This window comes from Canis lupus, chromosome 22 (assembly GCF_003254725.2).
Source record: "Canis lupus dingo isolate Sandy chromosome 22, ASM325472v2, whole genome shotgun sequence".
In the NCBI taxonomy this organism is placed as follows: Eukaryota; Metazoa; Chordata; class Mammalia; order Carnivora; family Canidae; genus Canis; species Canis lupus.
In genome coordinates, this window is record NC_064264.1 from 27924576 (window position 1) to 27943595 (window position 19020).

The following is a 19020-nucleotide window of genomic DNA, read 5'->3' on the forward strand; positions in this document are numbered from 1 at the left end:
ATAAGTATCTGCACACCAGTTTAGTCCAGGTTTTAATTCTAAAGGAGTTTTTTTAAGGATTAAATTTTCAGAACTTTTAAGGATTTTAGAATTATGGACAAGAGATTGTGAGACTAGAATGATACCAATAATATCAATTCTACAGTTTCATTAATATGCTACATATCACAGAATTGTAAGTGGTAAGATAATTGAAGAATAAAACAAATCCTTTTCTTGGTTTGCCTAAAATGGTCCTGGATAATTTCTTGTCAATGCAACTCTGAAGAGTACATCAGGCTTAAATAATTGCTCCTTAATTTTATAAAGGACAGAGCAGATATGCTGATTTGTAGAAAGGTGACATATAGACGACACTGTCCCTTTCCCTTGTAATTTCAATTAGGAATTCATTTCTTTCAAAGCCATACATTACCAATGAGCTGAATTATTAGATTTGAGTTTTAATAAGCTATTAATATTTTGATGCTTTCACCGGTCAATACATGAGGTAACAAATAAGTGATGATATGAAAAGGGGCTCATGGTCCTTGGTGGAGGAAGGGAACCTGACTCACATTGTGTCTTCCCACAAGTACAAATATAAATATGCCTTGAGATTAAGCAGAAAGATGACATTTTGATGTTTATTTGTAAGAGATTAAAGGAAAGGGTTTATACTGTTCACTGACACATGAATATTCTTATTATGAGTAAAGGAAAATATTATTAACTATAAACCCAATATATCCAATCAGAAGGGCTTTAAATTACAGAGAAGTTCAGAAGTTAAGTCTGACTGCCAAGGCAAGACTTGCTAAAAATTCTGTTCAACAGGATCATCAATCAACACAAAAGTCCATCATTCAGGTTGTGGTAAATCTTCTGGAATATCTGACATGAGAAGTTCACAGAGGAAAGATGGGATGTATGTGTAATACAAGTAGTATATTAAAAAAAAGATCATAAAAATAAGGATTTCAAAGAAGATGATGTTGGCAACTCTGATGCTGGTTGAGAATGACAGTTTTCAATTCAATCTAACATTAAGGAGTAATAAGAATTAACAGCTTGAAAAGCTTCACTTGCTCAAGTTCATGCAAAGGGAAACTGATAGAAAATATAGGATGATAGACATATATGATATTATAATAATTAAAAATAGGGAATAAAAGCAAAAAAGAGCAATCTATAAATAAAGCAAATTTTAGGGTCAATTTGATAGGTGAATTTTAAATATGACTTTGTGCTTATTGTTAGAATAAAAAGGTAATATGAGTAGTTCTACAGATCACATTATCTCAAAAGGGGACTGCATACATTTTTCACCAATGGTTCAAAAACATGAATTAAATTGCAGAACTTCTTCATGACGGGCTTTATGGGTAAGATCTAAAGCGATGAGATGAAAAATAATCTAAAGTAATATAGGCAAATTTATATCAGATAAAATGTGTGAAAAGAAATGGGAAAATTTAATTTCTGCTAAGGCAGAGTACTTTGTATAAGATCAACTTTTCTGGAGCGAAAGATAAAGGTAAATACATAGGTAATCTAACTGAATAATGACTATACTAATAATTATATCTTGTTTGGTTTAAAATGTAAGACAAAGAAGGAGAGGGATATAGAGAATTAAAGTGTCCCACCATCTTTGCATTGTCTAGAAACAAGCAAAAAAATCTATGGTGGACATTAACAAGTCAAAGGGACAATGCAATCTCTAGGAAAAGCCATTAAAAGTAATAAAATAATATTTATACTAAAAAGCTAGAAAGCTTAATAACAAAAGGGAAAATATACAAAAGAAAGTTTCTGGATTAATACAGAGAACATAGGGAAAGATAATAAAAATATTACAGAAAAAAGGAAGTAAAAAATATAGAGTAAGATGGTATATTTAAATGTAAAGTATCCCACATTCTAGAGTTAAGTAGTCTAGCTTTTAATGTTTTTACATATTTTTATAGTTTAAGTTTTTTAACAACCTAAAAGTGGCAAATCTTGAATGTTAGAATATAAAAGTTGAAACTAAAAGAATGACAAGAATTAGGCAAATACTAAGTCATAAAACGCTTATATAGCTCTACAAATACCAGAAAAAAAAATTGATAGTAAACTAGAGTACGTACTACAAACTAAGATGGACATCTTGTAATGACAAAATGACCTCTCCAAAAGGAATATATACAATAAGTCTCAATTTGTATCACCTAAAAAATACCCTCCAAAAGAAAAACATAAAGGAGTAAAACGAAAAATAGACAAATACATATCTAAGTGTGAGATTTTAACACATTTTTCTCAACAACTGATAAAGTAAACAAAATATGAGTAGGAATATAGAAGATTTAAAAAGAAAATATAATTAATAAACTTTTTTTTTTACTTCACCATTTTAGAACAATGTACCTAATATCTCCCCCAATAAACAGATTTTCAAAGTACTCATGAACTATTTATCAGAATCTGAACATACCATGAGATAAAAAGTAAGTCTTAACAAATTCGAAGAGTTAACATTCTTCAGCATATGTTCTCTGACAACAATGGAATTAAGCTAAATATCAACTACAAAAAAATAACTAAAAAATTCCATGGTATACCTTGAAGTCAGTCCATAGGGTTAAAATTAGAATAAAAATTAGAAAATATTTTTAATCAAGTAAGAATCAAAATAGGATATGTAAAACTGTGGGATATAATTAAAGGTGTGATTAGATGAGTATTTTTGCCCTTAAAACATGTATCAGAAAAGCAGAAAGGCTGACAATCAATGATCTAAGAATCTAAAGAAGAAAAAGAAAAGCAAATTAATTCTAAATAAAAACAAGAATAAACATAACACCAAAACTAATTACATAGAAAACAAATACGCAACAGAGGACTGCCTCAAAACCTCAAATTTGTTATTTAATAGACTAATAAATTCATAAACTCGCTGCAAAACTGATTAAAAAAGGGGAGAGATAAGTCAGTCATTAACAATGTCAGGACTGAGAAACAAGGATCTAAGCCCACACAATTAAAATAGAGAAATTGTTTATTAAGTACAGTTTACTAAAACTGATACAAGAAAGAAAAGGAAAACCTGAAGGTTCCTGTATCTATTGAAGAAATTGACTTTACTCTCTCACTAAAGAACTTCTAGGCCCAGATTTGCTTTATGAATCAATTATTTCAAACCCATTATTATGGAGTAATTAAGAAATAACCCAAATCTTACACAAAACCTTCCCAAGAATAAAAAAAGAAAGAAAACATTTCTAAATGTTTTTATGAGGCTGCCATACTTGCTATCAAAAACGGAGAAAATTCAAGAACAGGAAAAATTATAGTTTTAGAAGTCAGGAGAGTCATTATTCTTGAAACTGAACAGTGATGGAATATGAACAAGACATATAAATCCCTTTTTATCTGGGTGGCAGTTACAGGTCTGTGTTAACTTTGTAAATATTTCACAAATAGCACAATTATAATTTATGCACTTTTCTGTGTGTGTTATATGTCAAATTAAAAATAAAAGTTACCTAAAAAAAAAAAAAAGAATGAATGAGCCAACCCTTTAGCTTAGAACTCCTGCAGGTCAACATTAATCCCTTAAACAAAATTATGTGTACATTATCTGAAGAGTAAAGTTGTTATCTAGAAGAATAATGTTATCTATTCAATATTCTGAACTCTCAAGTTTTTGCAGACAGTTTATGGATTACCGAGACTCCTCAGGGGCTTACCTGAAAACAAGGTAAAATACAGCAGGAGGGCAATTACTCTTGACAGAACTGGTAGTGGTGAGATAATGAGATTAGACCCTGGCAGGAACCTGGGCCCAAGATAGAACATGGAATGTGGGTCAGCCTCCATCAATTAAGAAAAAAAGGGTATAAATCTGGGAGTACCTAGGAAGCCACTGGCCTTACTGGATATTTTACTTGGCTAAGATATCCTTAAGAAGTAGGTATGGAAGAGCTACATGGAGTGAGGAAAGGAAGTAAGTTAAGTATTTTTTGAATGTCTAAAACCAAAAAGACAAGACATATCAGGTGTCGGCAAAAATCTGGAGATAAAGAAATTCTTGTGCACTCTTGATAGGAATGTAAATTGGCACAGACACTGTAGAAAATAGAAAACAGTAAAGAGGTTACTAAAAAAATTAAAAATAGAAATACCATATGATCTAGTAATTCCACTACTGGGTGTTTACCCAAATAAAACAAAAACACTAATTTGAAAAGATATGCACCCCTATGTTTATTGCAGCATTATTTACAATAGCCAAGATATGGAAGCAACTCAAGTATCCATCACTAGATGAATGGATATAAAATGTGGTGTGTACACACACACACACACACACACACACACACCCACACAAACTGAAATATTACACAGCCGTTAAAAAGGATAAGATCGTGCCATTTGTGATGACATGGATGGACTCAGAGTAAAATGCTAAATGAAGGCAGACTGAGAAAGACAAATATATGATTTCACTGATATATAATATCTAAAATACAAGTGAATAAACAAAGAATAGAGTCAGACCTATAAATATAGAGAACAAAGGGATGGTTGCTAGAGGAAAAGGTGGGTAGAGGAATAGGCAAAATGGGTGAAGGGGAGTAGGGTATCCAGGTTTCTAGTTCTGGAATGACTAAGCCATGGGAATAAAAGGCACAACACAGAGAATATAGTAAATAGTATTATAATACTGTTGTATGGTGACAGATGGTAGTTGCACTTGCGGTGAACACAGAATAATGTACTGCATTGTTGAATCATTTGTACACCTGAAACTAATGTAACATTGTGGATCAACTACACTAAACAAAAAAAAAAAATTTTTAAAGCACTAATAGGGGCTCCTGGGTGGCTCAGTCGGTTAAGCATCTGACTCTTGATTTCAGCTCAGGTCATGATCTCAGAGTCATCAGATCCAGTCCTGCAATGGGCTCCACGCTAAGCAGAGAGTCTGCTTGAGATTTTCTTTCTCCCTCTACTTCTTCCCCCACTTGTGTTTTCTCTCTCAAATTGAAAAAAAAAATCTTAAAAGGCATTGTCTGATAAATTTTTGAAATGTTCTAAGAAACAGTCAAGCTTTTAGGAGTGAAGGTCTCAAATGCTAACTGTGGGAATCCAAATAGTCAGAGGCAGAAGAAATCAATGAAGCTTCATGAAAGTAGATACTTTTATTTCCTTCACTGCTACATCCCCCAAAACCCAGAATGCTTGAATAAATAAATGAAATGAAGCTGGCGCTATTATATGCTTCTCTTAATCCTATTTGCTTATTTCTCTCTTATGTCCTTTGGAATTGAATTGACCACTACACCTATCATATTTTCATGGTTTTAAGCCTAAAGAATTTTCATTATGTCAAATCTGTGTGTTTCATCAAAAGAATTTTCATTATGTATATCACATGTGTAATAGCAATTGTAAGTTGAATCATATTAAAATGAAAGGTGAAAAACCATCACATAATTTTACCACAGAACATTCTAACAGATTCAGCAATGGATCTAAGGGAGTGATTTTATTCGCTTTGGCCATTTGATAATAGCCTGCTAAAACAATCTAATCAATGATCAATTTGACCTGTTTTGCTTTCATCTCTGCTTCCCTATTAAGTGAGAACTTCAATAAAGAGAGAAATTACTTTGATAGATTCAACCTCTAAAAATAAGCACAAGGGAAGCTAAGCCTAAACATGAAATGAGCCAAGAGAATCACCTGAGGAGTGACCTCCTAATATAGCTTTATTAAATATGATCTGAGATTTCTAACATTTTGTTACCTAATTTAAAAATAGATGGCAATTCTCAAAATACTCTCTGTCAAATTTTCTTTTGCTTTAGATTTGATGTGGTTGTTGTGTTTCTACTATTTAGAAACAACCTACATCTTACTTACACCGCTTAAAATCAGTAAAGCTCTGACTAAAATATTATGTAATCTAAGCACCCAGAAGTGAATTACTAAAACTCTACTTGATAATTCTTCTCCTATGTTCACATTGGTTTTGTAGATTTTACTGAAAATTATATAAACCTTTGCTCAGCCTGAACTCTTTAGTGTACCATTTTATTAAAAAAATAATAATGTATGAACTTGAATGTGTTCTATTTCTGTTCCAAGTAAAACTATGTGAAACGAAAAGATTTAATATACTACTCTCAGAGGAAAGAAAATGTAGGGTTATTGAATATCAGTAATGTACTTCAAAATATCTAGAAATAATTCACACTATGTATCCAAATCCTCTACTATAGTATTTAAATTAAGAAGATATTCAGAATTTATAACGTGAATAGTAAACATATGGCACCACTCAAAAAAGGCACTGAAGCAAATAATTCATTAAAAATGTAAATGAATACAAGTGAACTTGGTTAGAAAAGTCATGTCAGGGAACCAAAGGCTACTATAGCAGAGGAAAAGGCAAGGTTGAAGACTGTTCACAGGGGAGAATTCTGATGAGGTCAAGTACAGCCTCCAGAGCTGTGGACTACTTATTAAGGAAGCAGCAGTTCTGAATTTTTATTACTGAGCTTTTTGCTCACCTTGTAATGATATCAGATAAGGTATTTATGAATTGTCTGAATATTTGACCTTGGGACTATTTTATGGATAGTAGATGTATTGCTTTTTGTGGGGAAAAAAAGGCAGTTCTACAAAGGCAAATCACTCAGATTATCAAAAGACAAAAAGGAGAGATATCCCCTGTGAAACATTTCAGGCCTGTTGAATAAGTTTAAGCAATTATGCACTACAGTAAATTAGAACAGATTATAAATCAATTAATCTTCCTAGAAGTAGTATAGCCATGTCAAATAATGACATGATGCCCTTTTTACAATAAAATTTAGTACTGATAAATTCAGTTATTTAGGAAAATGTAACTGCAGCAATGCCAGTCTATTCTGAATTATAATCTACTCAATAATGGTCTTCTGTTTTCTTTAGCACAGAGCACTGACTTTAAACAGAAGCGAAGTACTTGTATAAGCTCGGGGAAAAAGACAGGCACCCCCTTTTATACCACCCACCAATTTGACAAATGGCTTACTCTGAGGGAAACCAGTAACTGCTACCAGTTCAAGTCACTGTAACTAAGAAATGTGGGACAACTGATCATCACGATTTAATAATTATATTATTAACGCTTTTTCAAGCATTAGTTTCTAAAGGTTTCAATGATAGCTTTCTTTTAAGTAACACCTCACGAAAATGTCTTAGGTTAAATATTAAATTTTAAACAATGTTTTAAGAATCATAGCTCTTTGTCTTTATTAAGTTGCATATATCTAGAGCTATTCCTAAATATCAGATTTGAGTTATAATTCCAAGGATGAGATATAAAATAAATACATGGTTAGTAACAATTTGGGTATGGTTCACTACTGTTTTAAAACTACCTCTATTTCAACAGTTATCCACCTTAATTTTTCATATATCATATGTAAAGGAATAAAAAGAATATAGTAATTACTGACTAATTAGATCATCAACTACTCTATCAAAAATTTTTTTTGATCATTTACTTTTGTAATATTTAAACTAGGCAAAAAACACAATTAACATAGGTAAGCATGGTATGTAAATAATTATTTCAATAAATGAATTTCTATGAAGTATAATAAAACAGACATCCCTAATCAGCTTCTCTTCTTTTCTAATACATGCATTTATTCCCTTAGGAGTCACAAATAACAGTTTTACAGCATCCTACAAATTTCAATATACAGTATTTCCATTTTCATGCAATTCTAAATTTTTTTTTAGTTTCCATTATAATTTCTTCTCTGATTCAGGAGTTATTTATAAAGACTTTAAAATTTGAAATGTATTTTTTTACTCTATGACTTCTAATTAAATGCAGTAGTCAGAAAATGCAGTCAGTGTGACAGGAATTTTTAGAAATCGGATAAGGCTTGGTTTTACTATTTTTGGTACATTTTTGCAGTTTTGAAATTTTTGAAAGCTTTTTTTTTCCAAATTGTTGGAGAGATCTCGCTATGTTTATTCCATTTACCTTATTAGTTATGTTACATAAATGATCATTATTTTTATTAGCTTTTTCTGTTTGACATCAAAACAACTGACAAAGGTATAATGAAATCTCAATCCATATCACAGAGGGTCTTTCAAGTTTTTATCTTCAATCAATTTTGCTTTATATATTTTCATTCTACTTTTCTAGTTGCTTACAAGTTTACAACTGTTATATCACCCCAATAAATATGTAGTGAAATTCTCTATCTCTACCTAATTATATTTTATGTACTAAAGGCTAAATGGTCTTAAACAAAATGGGCAAACCTCCATGGTAAACCTGTTGTGATCCTTTTACTTTCAATCTTTATTTGTTTTTAGGTTTAGGTGTGTTTCTTATAAACCACATATAATTGTGCTTTTTTTTTTTTTTTTTTTTTTTTTATTTATTTATTTATTTTTTTAATTGTGCTTTTAAATCCAAACCAATCTCCATCTTTTGGCTTTTGTGTTTAGTACACTGCATTAGTTTTCTACTGCTGCATACAATTCATCATAAACTTAGTGGCTTAACACAAATTTATTATCTTGAAGTTTCTGTGGGTTGAGAATTCAGCATATTTTAGCTGGGTGCTCTGCACAGGGTCTCATAGGCTAAAATCAAGGTTTCACTTGATTAAGCCTTCATTTACAGGTTCAACTTGCATGTACCTACGGTGGGGCAGACAGAAAATCTTGGAGGCCAGCCAGGATTCAGCCTACCATAGTTATTTACATTTATTATGATCAGGGATATTTGGCTTTTTAAAAAATCACCTTTTTCCTTCTTATTTGTCCTGTTTATTTGTTCTCACTACCAATATTAAAAAATGTATAGTAAAAGAAAGAGAGATGATTATTATTATTTTTTGTTTGTTTGTTTCCTGTTGTCTTATACATTTTCCCCCAATTCTACTAGTTTGGGAAATTATGTACTAAAACTCTATTCTTTCTGTAATTACTCCTGAATTCTTACCAAGCCAATTAACAATGTCATAGACAAACAACAACAGAAACTAACTCCCAGTTTTCTCTCCAAACTTAACTATTAACCATAATTCAATATTTTAATTCTACCGTTTAATAATCCTACAAATCAGGGCAGCCCGGGTGGCTCAGCGGTTTAGCGCCGCGTTCAGCCCAGGCCGTGATCCTGGGAACCCGGGATCAAGTCCCACATCGGGCTCCCTGCATGGAGCCTGCTTCTCCCTCTGCCTGTGTCTCTGCCCCTCTCTCTGTGTCTCATGAATAAATAAATAAAATCTTTTAAAAAAAAAATAAATAATCCTACAAATCAAATATTAATAGTATTAGTTTAAGAAAAAAGTGTATATTTTTATGAAATGTTTACCGATTTCTTTGGTCACCATTCTTTTTTACATTTCAGGTAATCCTTTTGGTATCCTTCCATTATCTTCCACATGTCAGAATCCTTCAGATGAATATTTTAGAATTTCCTTTACTTAGGTCCTCAGTTTTTGTTCATATAAAAATATCCCTGTTTTTGCTCATATATTCAAAAGATCTTTCACAGAATTACAAAATAGTGACTATACAACTTTATGTTGACAAGTTCTCCCAGTATTTGAAAATACTACCCGACTTTCTCCTAGCTGCCATTGTTAATATTGAGAAGTTGGATAGCAGTCTATTGGTGTAATTCTTTGTGAAGTGATGTCTTTATCCTGCTATTTTTGTGAACTTCTTTGTCATTTTTGAGTTTTGGGTTTGTTTTCATTTTTCAAGTTTTAACAAAAGTGTAGCCTATCCATTGACATATATATATATATACATATTTTTTAAATATATATATTTTAAAATATATATATATTTTTAAAAATATATAAAAATAAAAATAAAAAAATATTTTTAAAAATATATATATATTTTAAATTCTATATTCTATATATATTTTAAATTCTCTTTGGTTCGTGATCTTGGTCAGCCCTAGCTCTAATACAGACACTGTTTTCAGGTTAAGTCTAGTTTATGGCTTCATGATATCTTAATATGTACATTTATATGCACACATGCATTTGTCATTGTGTAGACTGGGAAGAGAACAATTGGGAATGGTAGAAGGAACTCAATTGGGAATGGTAGAAGGAACTCAAGATCTCCCTTATCTGTTCTCTAATTGTTTTGTAGGCAGGATGACTTTCCAGAGTACCCAGTCCTCCATACTACAGGAAGGAGTACTGTCCACAAAGAACAATTTACCAAAACATTTTCTTAAAAAAAAAAAAAAAAAAAAAGAATTCTTTAACCATGGATTTTTCTAAAAGTAATTTCCTTCATTGCTCTTGGATATTTTTTCATTACCATAACTTGTGCCATAAGTAATACAATTTCCCATAATACTATGTTATTTCCCAATTTTGAATAAAGTGCATGCCAATTATAAAATCCAGCTGACTCAGCATACTGGTCTCACCTGCCTGAGAGAGCTATATAGGCCCTCTAAGCAACCCTCACACACAACATTAAAATGATCACAGGCAAAATTTCCTTTAGGCAAAACTTTGTAATCGGGCAACAGAAGTAGGGGGAAAATCACTACTTCATATTCAGTAATGTGTTGAAGTATTCTCTCCATCAAATGTTTCCACACACCACAGTTCATTGTTTGTATATATGGATAGATATAAAGATAAAAAAAATAGTTTGCTCAACCAGAAATGACTACAAATACTGCTATGTTTATTCACTTCTTCTTAAACTTTATCTAGGTATTCTCACACCTCATCCTGGCCAGACAAGTTAAGGAATGTCAGAGGATACATGTAACTGCTTACATGATACAAAATAGTTGTTTGATATATCTTTTCTTGGATCTGGAGTACTTTCCCTCAAACAGATGTTTATCTAGTTAATAAATTCTTTTATAAAATCTTTTTTTTAAGATTTATTTATTTATTCATGATAGATGTAGAGAGAGAAAGAGAGAGGCACAGGCATAGGAGGAGAGAGAAGCAGGCTCCACGCCGGGAGCCCAACGCAGGACTCAATCCCAGGACTCCAGGATCACGCCCTGGGCCAAAGGCAGGCGCCAAAATGCTGAGCCACCCAGGGATCCCCATAGTTAATAAATTCTTATTATATAATTTAGTTGTTACTTTTTCTTAGTATTTTAGCTATCATAAAGGACTTCATGATAAAATAGTAATAACTCTACTGGCATTTTCTCTTGACCTTCAAATCTGAAAAGGTATTAATGGATATCTCTCATGAATCTTAGACTCTTAATGGAGCATAAGAGTTACATTGACCTTATATCTGGTTTTAGAAAAACATAAACTCAAAGTAAATTTAATTAAATTACCTACTCCACAACCTCTATTCACACTGGAAAATTACATTCTATATGGATAATTACATAAAATTATACAGATGCTAATAAAAAGGCAAAAAAAATTTTTTTCATTTTCCTATAGGGATTACAGAAACATAAAATTCAACCTTAGAAATTTGATGTTTCTTACATAAAAGTACTTTCTCATTTGGACATGCTGTGGGAGCTATTCTAAGTAGGCAAAATTAAAAGAGGAGTGAAGAACAACAAAACTGTAAAGAGGGTGCAAAACTTCTATTAATTATTTCAAAATATTCCTGGCCTGAAATACTATGCTGAACACTTCTCATAATTCCTCAAAGTTCTCATTCTCTCATTTGACCCACAGGCCTCTCCTATTTTGGAGTCCAACTTCTCCAGCAACATCAGATTTACCTTCCTAAAAGAGAGATTTTCTAGCCAGAAAAAGTAGGCAGGGTAAGAAGCCAGAGAATGTCATGGAAGAAGCTTCCATTTAGATAGGGTGGGTCACAGAAGGCTTGCCTGATAAAATGAAATTGGATATGAAACCTGGATGAAATAAGGAAGATACTCAGTGAAGAGTGCTCCAGAGGATCTGTGAGTGCCATGAACAGGCAGTGGGCTGAGTATGCTTGAGAAGTTCTAAGGAGGCCAGCAGAGGGGGAATAGGAAACGAGAGATAATGATTCAGACAGGGGAGAAAGGAACCAGGTCACATAGTATCTTTTTAGTATCTTTTAGTATCATGGCAATGATTTTTTGTGTGTGAAATCTTTGAATAGAGGTGTGATATGGTCTAAGTTATGTTTAAAAGGACCATCTTGGCTGTGATGAGAATAACAGACTCTGCAGAGGAGCAAGAACTTTCCACAGACTGTAGGAAAAATCCCAAACTACCAAGAATGTCAATCAAGGCATTAAAACAGAGGATAGACCTAAATCCTCCAGGTTTTCAAATATTCTGGACTACCTGTTGTTCAGTGAGTATTACACTCCTATGCACATCTTTTTATCTTTGCTGATGCTACTTCTTATACCCAAAATATCATTTATTTTTTTCACTGCTCAGCAAAATTCTACTTATCCCTCAAGGGTGAGCTCAAATGTTACTGGTTTGTAACGCCTACCTCCACGATCCTGGGATATTCGATGTCTTTCCTGCTACTCTTCTATGGTGACAATTTGAATGTGACACAAACTTGGGAACAAAAAGAAAATAGAATAAGGGGTATGAAGATAATGAGACATTGTAGGCAGTTACTATAACACTATGCAAACAAATGTTGGAATCTCCATAAAAGCAAAGATCAGATATGAAAACTATAATACGTAACACACAGAAATAAAATATTTTGAAGAGAAGGTACATACAAATTTTCCATTAATTACATCGACACTATGCCATTTGAGATCAATCCTACAAAGTTATTAACAACAATAACAAGAAAATTATGTAAAGAGGTAGAGGACCATGGGGCTTCAGGGGTGTGGCAAGTTGGAGACTTTGGGGCAAATCCAAGAAGGCCATTTTTGTGAACTGTAAGCATGGAACACAGTCACGCCTACTCATTTACATACCGTCTGTGGTTGCATTGGTAGGACAACAGCAGAGGGAAGCTATTACTTCAGACCATATGATCCATAAGGTTTGCAGAATCTAAAATGTTTACTAATTGGCCCTTTACAGAGAAGGTTTGCTGACCCCTGTTCTATCCCACCTTACCTGAAGCTCCTTAACTACCTGAGATTCTCAAATCCTGTTCCTTCGGTTCTCAATGACTATGGGGGCCATTCCTTTTGCCTAGAGCAGGGCTCTCTATCTCCTCTACCCAGCTAAACTCTTTTCTCCTTTAAAACTGAGCTCATACCATCTGTCTAATAAAATGCTCCCCTCTGCCCAGTGTATAGAGAGAGACCCTTCTTGGGTCCACAGCAAGTCATGCATACCTAGAACTTCACACACAGCTCTCTTAATTATTTATTTTCTCCCACCCCAATTAAATATTAGATTGCTGAGAAAAGGAAATGGTTAGGGACTTTGCCTTTCTTCTCCTAATGAACAAATATAAAACTTTTCAACTTGTATAGTTGGTATTAGACCCAGACTAACTCTGAGAGACAGTTAAATGAGTCAGAAGGAAATTCAAATTCAGTTCATTGCCTCATACTACCATCAGCATGGTAAACTAACTGCATGCCGTAAGTTAAGGGAAAAAAACACATAAAGAATTATTGTAATAAAACATAAATGTAGCATCTTTGGTCTTTATGAGGAATTACCTCCCATGTGATGGAGGTTGCTCTGTCACTTCCAGCTGCTTCCATATGGCTGTAGCCATGACTCACCCGTTCCCTTCCTAATTTGCTGCTTCAAAACTACTTTTAGAGCTGGAAAACAAAACAAACATGTGGTAAAACTAGTGTCTAAAATTAGAATAAATAGGCTTTTAAGGACCTGTGGGATTTTCGTTCACAGGTGCATGAAAAGGGCTGCTCTTCCAAAGACAATTTTTCTAAATTCCAGATTCTTGGTTATGTTCTAAATAGTGTTTTTCTTGAAACAGAAACCTAGTACAATTAACTGGCCTATTATGGAATGGAAAACTGCACCTTGACCTGTTGGAAGAAAAAAAATCTATAAAGACTTTCTGCCTTTAAAAAGAGTAGACTTGATGTTATTAGCAAACAGATGTTATTATCACTGTGCTAAAAAATATGAACCCAACTCTTAATAAGGCTGATACCTTAAAAAAGTTAATGTCTGAAACAGAACTCTTTTTATGTACCTATTTATAATCATTAATTTCTAAACCCACTTTCTAGAGATAACAAAAGTCAAATTTCAGGAGTCATTGCCAAGTGAAAATTAAACAGAAATTAAGAAAACAGAGCTTTGGAAATGAAAGGTGTATTAAGGGAAATCATTCCATTTTTATAACTCAAGATTTATAAGTTATTATTTACAAAGCCAGAGATTTCATTTTCAGTCTGTATTTTGGCATCTGCATAGAATCATTAATAAATGCTATTTTATACTGAAGAGGAATAAAATCTAGAATAATATTTTTTCTTTAATATTTCCTAATGTTTAAAGCAGTAAAATAATTGTTTTCATCCAATTAGCAAGATAAATATTTTGCTTATATTTAATATGAGAGAGTCCAAAATATTTCAATCAACACAGTCAAACACAAAATGAAATCTAGTCAAAGTTCTCCTGATTATAAATCTAAGGAAATAAATTATTTAGTACAACAAAATGGATAATACAGGCCTAATTACAGTTTGACAAGGTCAAGAGAATTTCACTTTCCAGTTTTTTTTGTGTAGAATTATTGTCCCATATGAAAAGATTTTCAAATAGTTTCACTGCCATATAAACTTTGCCTCCTCTGTATACATTAGATAGTGGCATTTTTTTGCACACTGCAGTGCTTTTCCTTAGGATTTTTTAAAAAGCAAACTGTATTGTTCATCTAAGTTGTTCATAGACAGAGCTAAAAGTACTCACTGTATATAAGACCTCATTTATACCAAAAGTTAAAACAATTCTCTGCATTGGCTTCCCCATTCCAATTCACTCGTAACTTTGGAAATCTGATCCTGGTCCTAGCAAAAGGTCATGAATTTTTTTCTTCAGCGTTTTACTTTTAGTGTTAATGGTGGGATGGAACCAAATCTTAATTTGATTAATGTGGAATTATGTTATTTAGAAGACATTTATAAAATGTATTATAAGATAAAGTCAGGTGACTAAGTTTCCTGCATCAGTACAACTCAAAATAAATAGGCTGATTTATGGGTTTGTCTAAAAAATGAACAGAAATTAAAAACTATGGACTCGTGTAATGTTTTGTTGGCTCATTCAATCTTGTCTTCACGACATTTTAAAAAACAAAGCTAAGTGCTCTGCTTGATTAAGACAGCAGTAGCTTAGTTCTCCTTGTCTCTTATTTGGTCAGCCCTCCTGATTTCTACCATCTATACATCCATCACAGGCATTAGAAATACTGACTGCTGCAGATGAATCCTGAATTTTAAAAATTCCTGTTCTAAAAAAAATAAAATAAAAAATAAAATAAAAATTTCTGTTCTTTAAAATTTGAAGGACCTAACCTTTTGGGGATTTTCAGAACGACATTTTATTCCAGTTTTATTGAGATAAAATACTGTATTAACTTTAGGTGTACAACATTATTGATATATGTATATATTGCAAAATCATCACCATAGTAATGTTAGCATTCATCACCCACAGAGTTAACTATTTTTCTCTTTGATAACTTTTAAGTTATCTACTTTCTTAGCAACTTTCAAATATATAGTATAGTATTATTAAGGATAGTCACCATGGCTTATATTATGTCCCCACAACTTATAACTGGAAGTGTATACTTTTTGACCACCTTCATCCATTTCCCCCACAATCCCACCACCCATCTCTGGCAAACACTGTTCTGTTTCCACGGGTTCATTTTTTTTTTTTTTTTTTTAGTTACACATATAAGTGAAATCATAGACTATTTTTATCTTTCTCTGACATATTTTACTTAGTATAAATGCCCTCAAGGTCCATACAAGTTGTTGCAAATCTCAGGATTTCTTTCTCTTTTTTTTATGAATAATATTCCTCTCCGTATGTGTGTGTACGTATGTGATACCACATTTTCTCAGAAATTTATCTTCCTAAATCATTTTTCTTTAGGTCATTTTTGACTTTCATCTAAATTATGGTCAGAATACACTGACATAGAGCTAGAAAAATAATATGCTAAAGTAAACAAATTTGTTCTTGGACATTATTGTATCAAATGAATGTGGAGTTAAAGAACTAATTCTGAATTTCAAAACAAGCAAATGAATTTAGTCAATAACACTGGAAATACTTCTTAAATCATTAAGAAATAAGACTTGTGGTCTGAAAATAGTCTGGATGACAAATGTCGAACGTAGAACTCAATTTTAGACTTTGAGTTTTTGTTTTAATGACAAAAAAAAAACATTTAAGCAATCATATTGCATCAGCCTGTATTTTATTGCTCAGGGGTCACTTAAATAAAAATGATAATATTTGAAACATGAGAACCAACGATAAAACCCAAAACCAATGCTTCTAATGTTTTGATATGTTGTCTTATAATCATTTTAAAAGAACTGCAAATATTTTGAACCAGAAGCAGTACAAATTAATGTGCATTAACACAGTTCATTTGTATATTATAAGGCAAAATATGAATGGAGACAATTATGGAAAGGCTGTATAGAATGGCCTAAGAAACTATCTCACACTCAGGCAAAGTCTTTATGGCAAAAGGTAATCCTCAACCTTCATGTTTCTTTTCATTCTATTGTTACATTAGTGCCTTTGTAAACTGTCTTCTGGGAAATGAAAAAAAAAAAAAAAAAGTCAACCTTGAACACAAAATTTATTACTAATACAGTAACCGTGAGGATGACCGCTAAATTAAAAATACCTTTTCCAAACAATTACCAGGGCTAATGTCAACATAATATTGCCTCCTCTTTTTAACGTGTTGTCAAGTTTGTTGTTAGCTGTTAAATAAAAGATTATGGCTTATTACACATCTTTTTACTAATAAGCAACTTTAATGAGAACAGTAGTAAATTCATTAAAAATTAAAATAGTCATTTGCATGAGAAAAAATGAGTGATTCTATCAAAGTCTCAAAAGTTTCTCTTGTTGAAAAGACAAAGCCTTAGGAATGTGTGGTGTAGTGCTCCAGAAGACAGATAAATTTAAATGTCCTTGCCAAATTGGTAACTGCCTTACATAAAAGGGTGACATTCAGTCGAAGACTACAAGGTGGTATAGTTAGGGATTTTTCTTTTTTTGTAAACTGGAGAGACGTGACAGGGAAGGACACTGTAAGGTTAAGCACGAAAGGAAAGCAGATGAAGGTACCACTGGCCCAAAGTGATTCAGCAGCAATAACACAGTAGTCTACTCAGTCTACTCCATCCATATCTAGTCAACATCCCATTATTTGCCAAGCTTTGGGCAGGGTGCTACAGGGTAAAACAAATGCATACCTGTCTTTACCTCAAGGGGCTTATAAACTGATGTGAAAAAAAGGCATGCACATATAGTAAATTCACTTGTAAGGCACAATTTGACAAAAGGTAGGATATTTGCCTCTAAGAGACAATTGACATTTTAACAAAGTCAAATTTTGTTGGAAAAGTCAAAATTTGAGCTTGTGATATCTAACAATTTGTGAGATAAACCACATTCCTATTCCCCATTGAGTGGCTATTCTACTATAAAGGACAAATTCTGAGAAAATGGAGTGATAGCCACTTAATTATAGATACAAGTTACTAGAGAAAGCATTGGCCTTTCTAGAGTACCTCCCCCAAGTTTAATACAGTTGAAAAAAAAACAAAAAAACAAAAAAAACAGAGTCTTCTTTGAACACTATGTTAAAAGTGTAAGTCCCCTACTTGGTCTTCAAAGGTCTACAAAACAAAATTCCAGTTTACTTATCAGTCTCATTTTTCAGAATAAGATGTGATTCTTTCTTCATTTGGAGAATGAGGATATTAACAATACTACTTCCTAAACTTGTTCTGAGAATGAAATGCATTAATATGTCTAGAACACAACTGTACCTGTATTTTTCTTTTCCCTCAGCTGAAGAGCACATCCATACCCTCTTGTGGATCTGAATTTTTTTCATCTTCAGATTAGTGTTAAGTACAGCCTCCTCAATCAAATTTTCTCAGACAACACAAACCTCCACAACCACTTGCTCCAGGGTCCATGACCTCTTCCAACAGATGCACAAAACTTCAAAATTGATAATTAATAAAAGACCTGTGTAATCACTCTCATTGTCCTCTAATCCAATCATACTTTCATCTTCACTGTTCTACTAGGCAGTATCCCCTTTAGATCAGGTATTCTGAATCCAGGACTTCAAGGGCTCTGGCTCTGATCTTCCTCTGGCCACATCCCTGCCCCAAAGGGGGAGGAGACTGGCAGGCCAAGAGAGGATGAGTATACTCAGAGCTGCACTTGCCTTCTGGAACAGTACTACCCAACAGAACTTTCTGCAATAATGAAAATGTTAGTTATCTTCACTGTCCAATATGGCAGCCACCAGCCCCATGTGGCTGTTACATATTTCACATATGAAATATGACTAGTGTGGCCAAGGATTTTATTTAAATTGATGTACATTTAAGCTTAAACAGCTACATGGAACCAGTGACTGGCCACAATATTGGCCACTGAGAATTGTTATCAAAACCACCAATGGGGGCAGCCCGGGTGGTTCAGCAGTTTAGTGCCACCTTCAGCCCAGGGCATGATTCTGGAGACCCAGAATCGAGTCCCATGTCGGGCTCCCTGCATGGAGCCTGCTTCTCCCTCTGCCTGTGTCTCTCTGCCTCTCTGCCCCTCTCTCTGTCCTTTCATGAATAAATAAAATCTTAAAAAAAAAAAAATGGCTCAAAAAAAAACATAGACCATCAGTGAATTATTTCCTTGCTGTCAATTCACTATTTACTTGCTTATTTTCATCTTCTTTGATGTTTCATAATATTCAATACTACAGAACATTCACTTCATAGGTATTTGTTTCTTTTGCACTCTGGAGCACCATACTTCCCTGGGTTTTTTTTGCCTATGCTCCTTGTAGTCTTCTTACTGACTCCACTTACTGTTCTCAAGC

At 33.0% G+C, this 19020-nt stretch overlaps 1 protein-coding gene across 17 annotated transcripts in view; it reads right to left on the reverse strand.

The window, feature by feature from the left end:
* KLF12 (KLF transcription factor 12) overlaps positions 1-19020 on the reverse strand; it is a 590647-nt gene that overhangs the window by 168904 nt on the left and 402723 nt on the right. For 3 of the 17 annotated variants that reach the window (XM_049099276.1, XM_025441142.3, XM_049099277.1), the window contains 2 exons: positions 13607-13714; positions 12454-12524 (listed from right to left, as the gene is read on the reverse strand). The exons of 12 other annotated variants lie outside the window; for them this stretch is intronic. The gene's annotated coding sequence lies outside the window, so the exon portion shown is untranslated. The remainder of the gene's footprint in view (positions 1-12453; positions 12525-13606; positions 13715-19020) is intronic. 2 more of the 17 variants (XM_049099279.1, XM_025441144.3) reach the window with 1 other exon arrangement.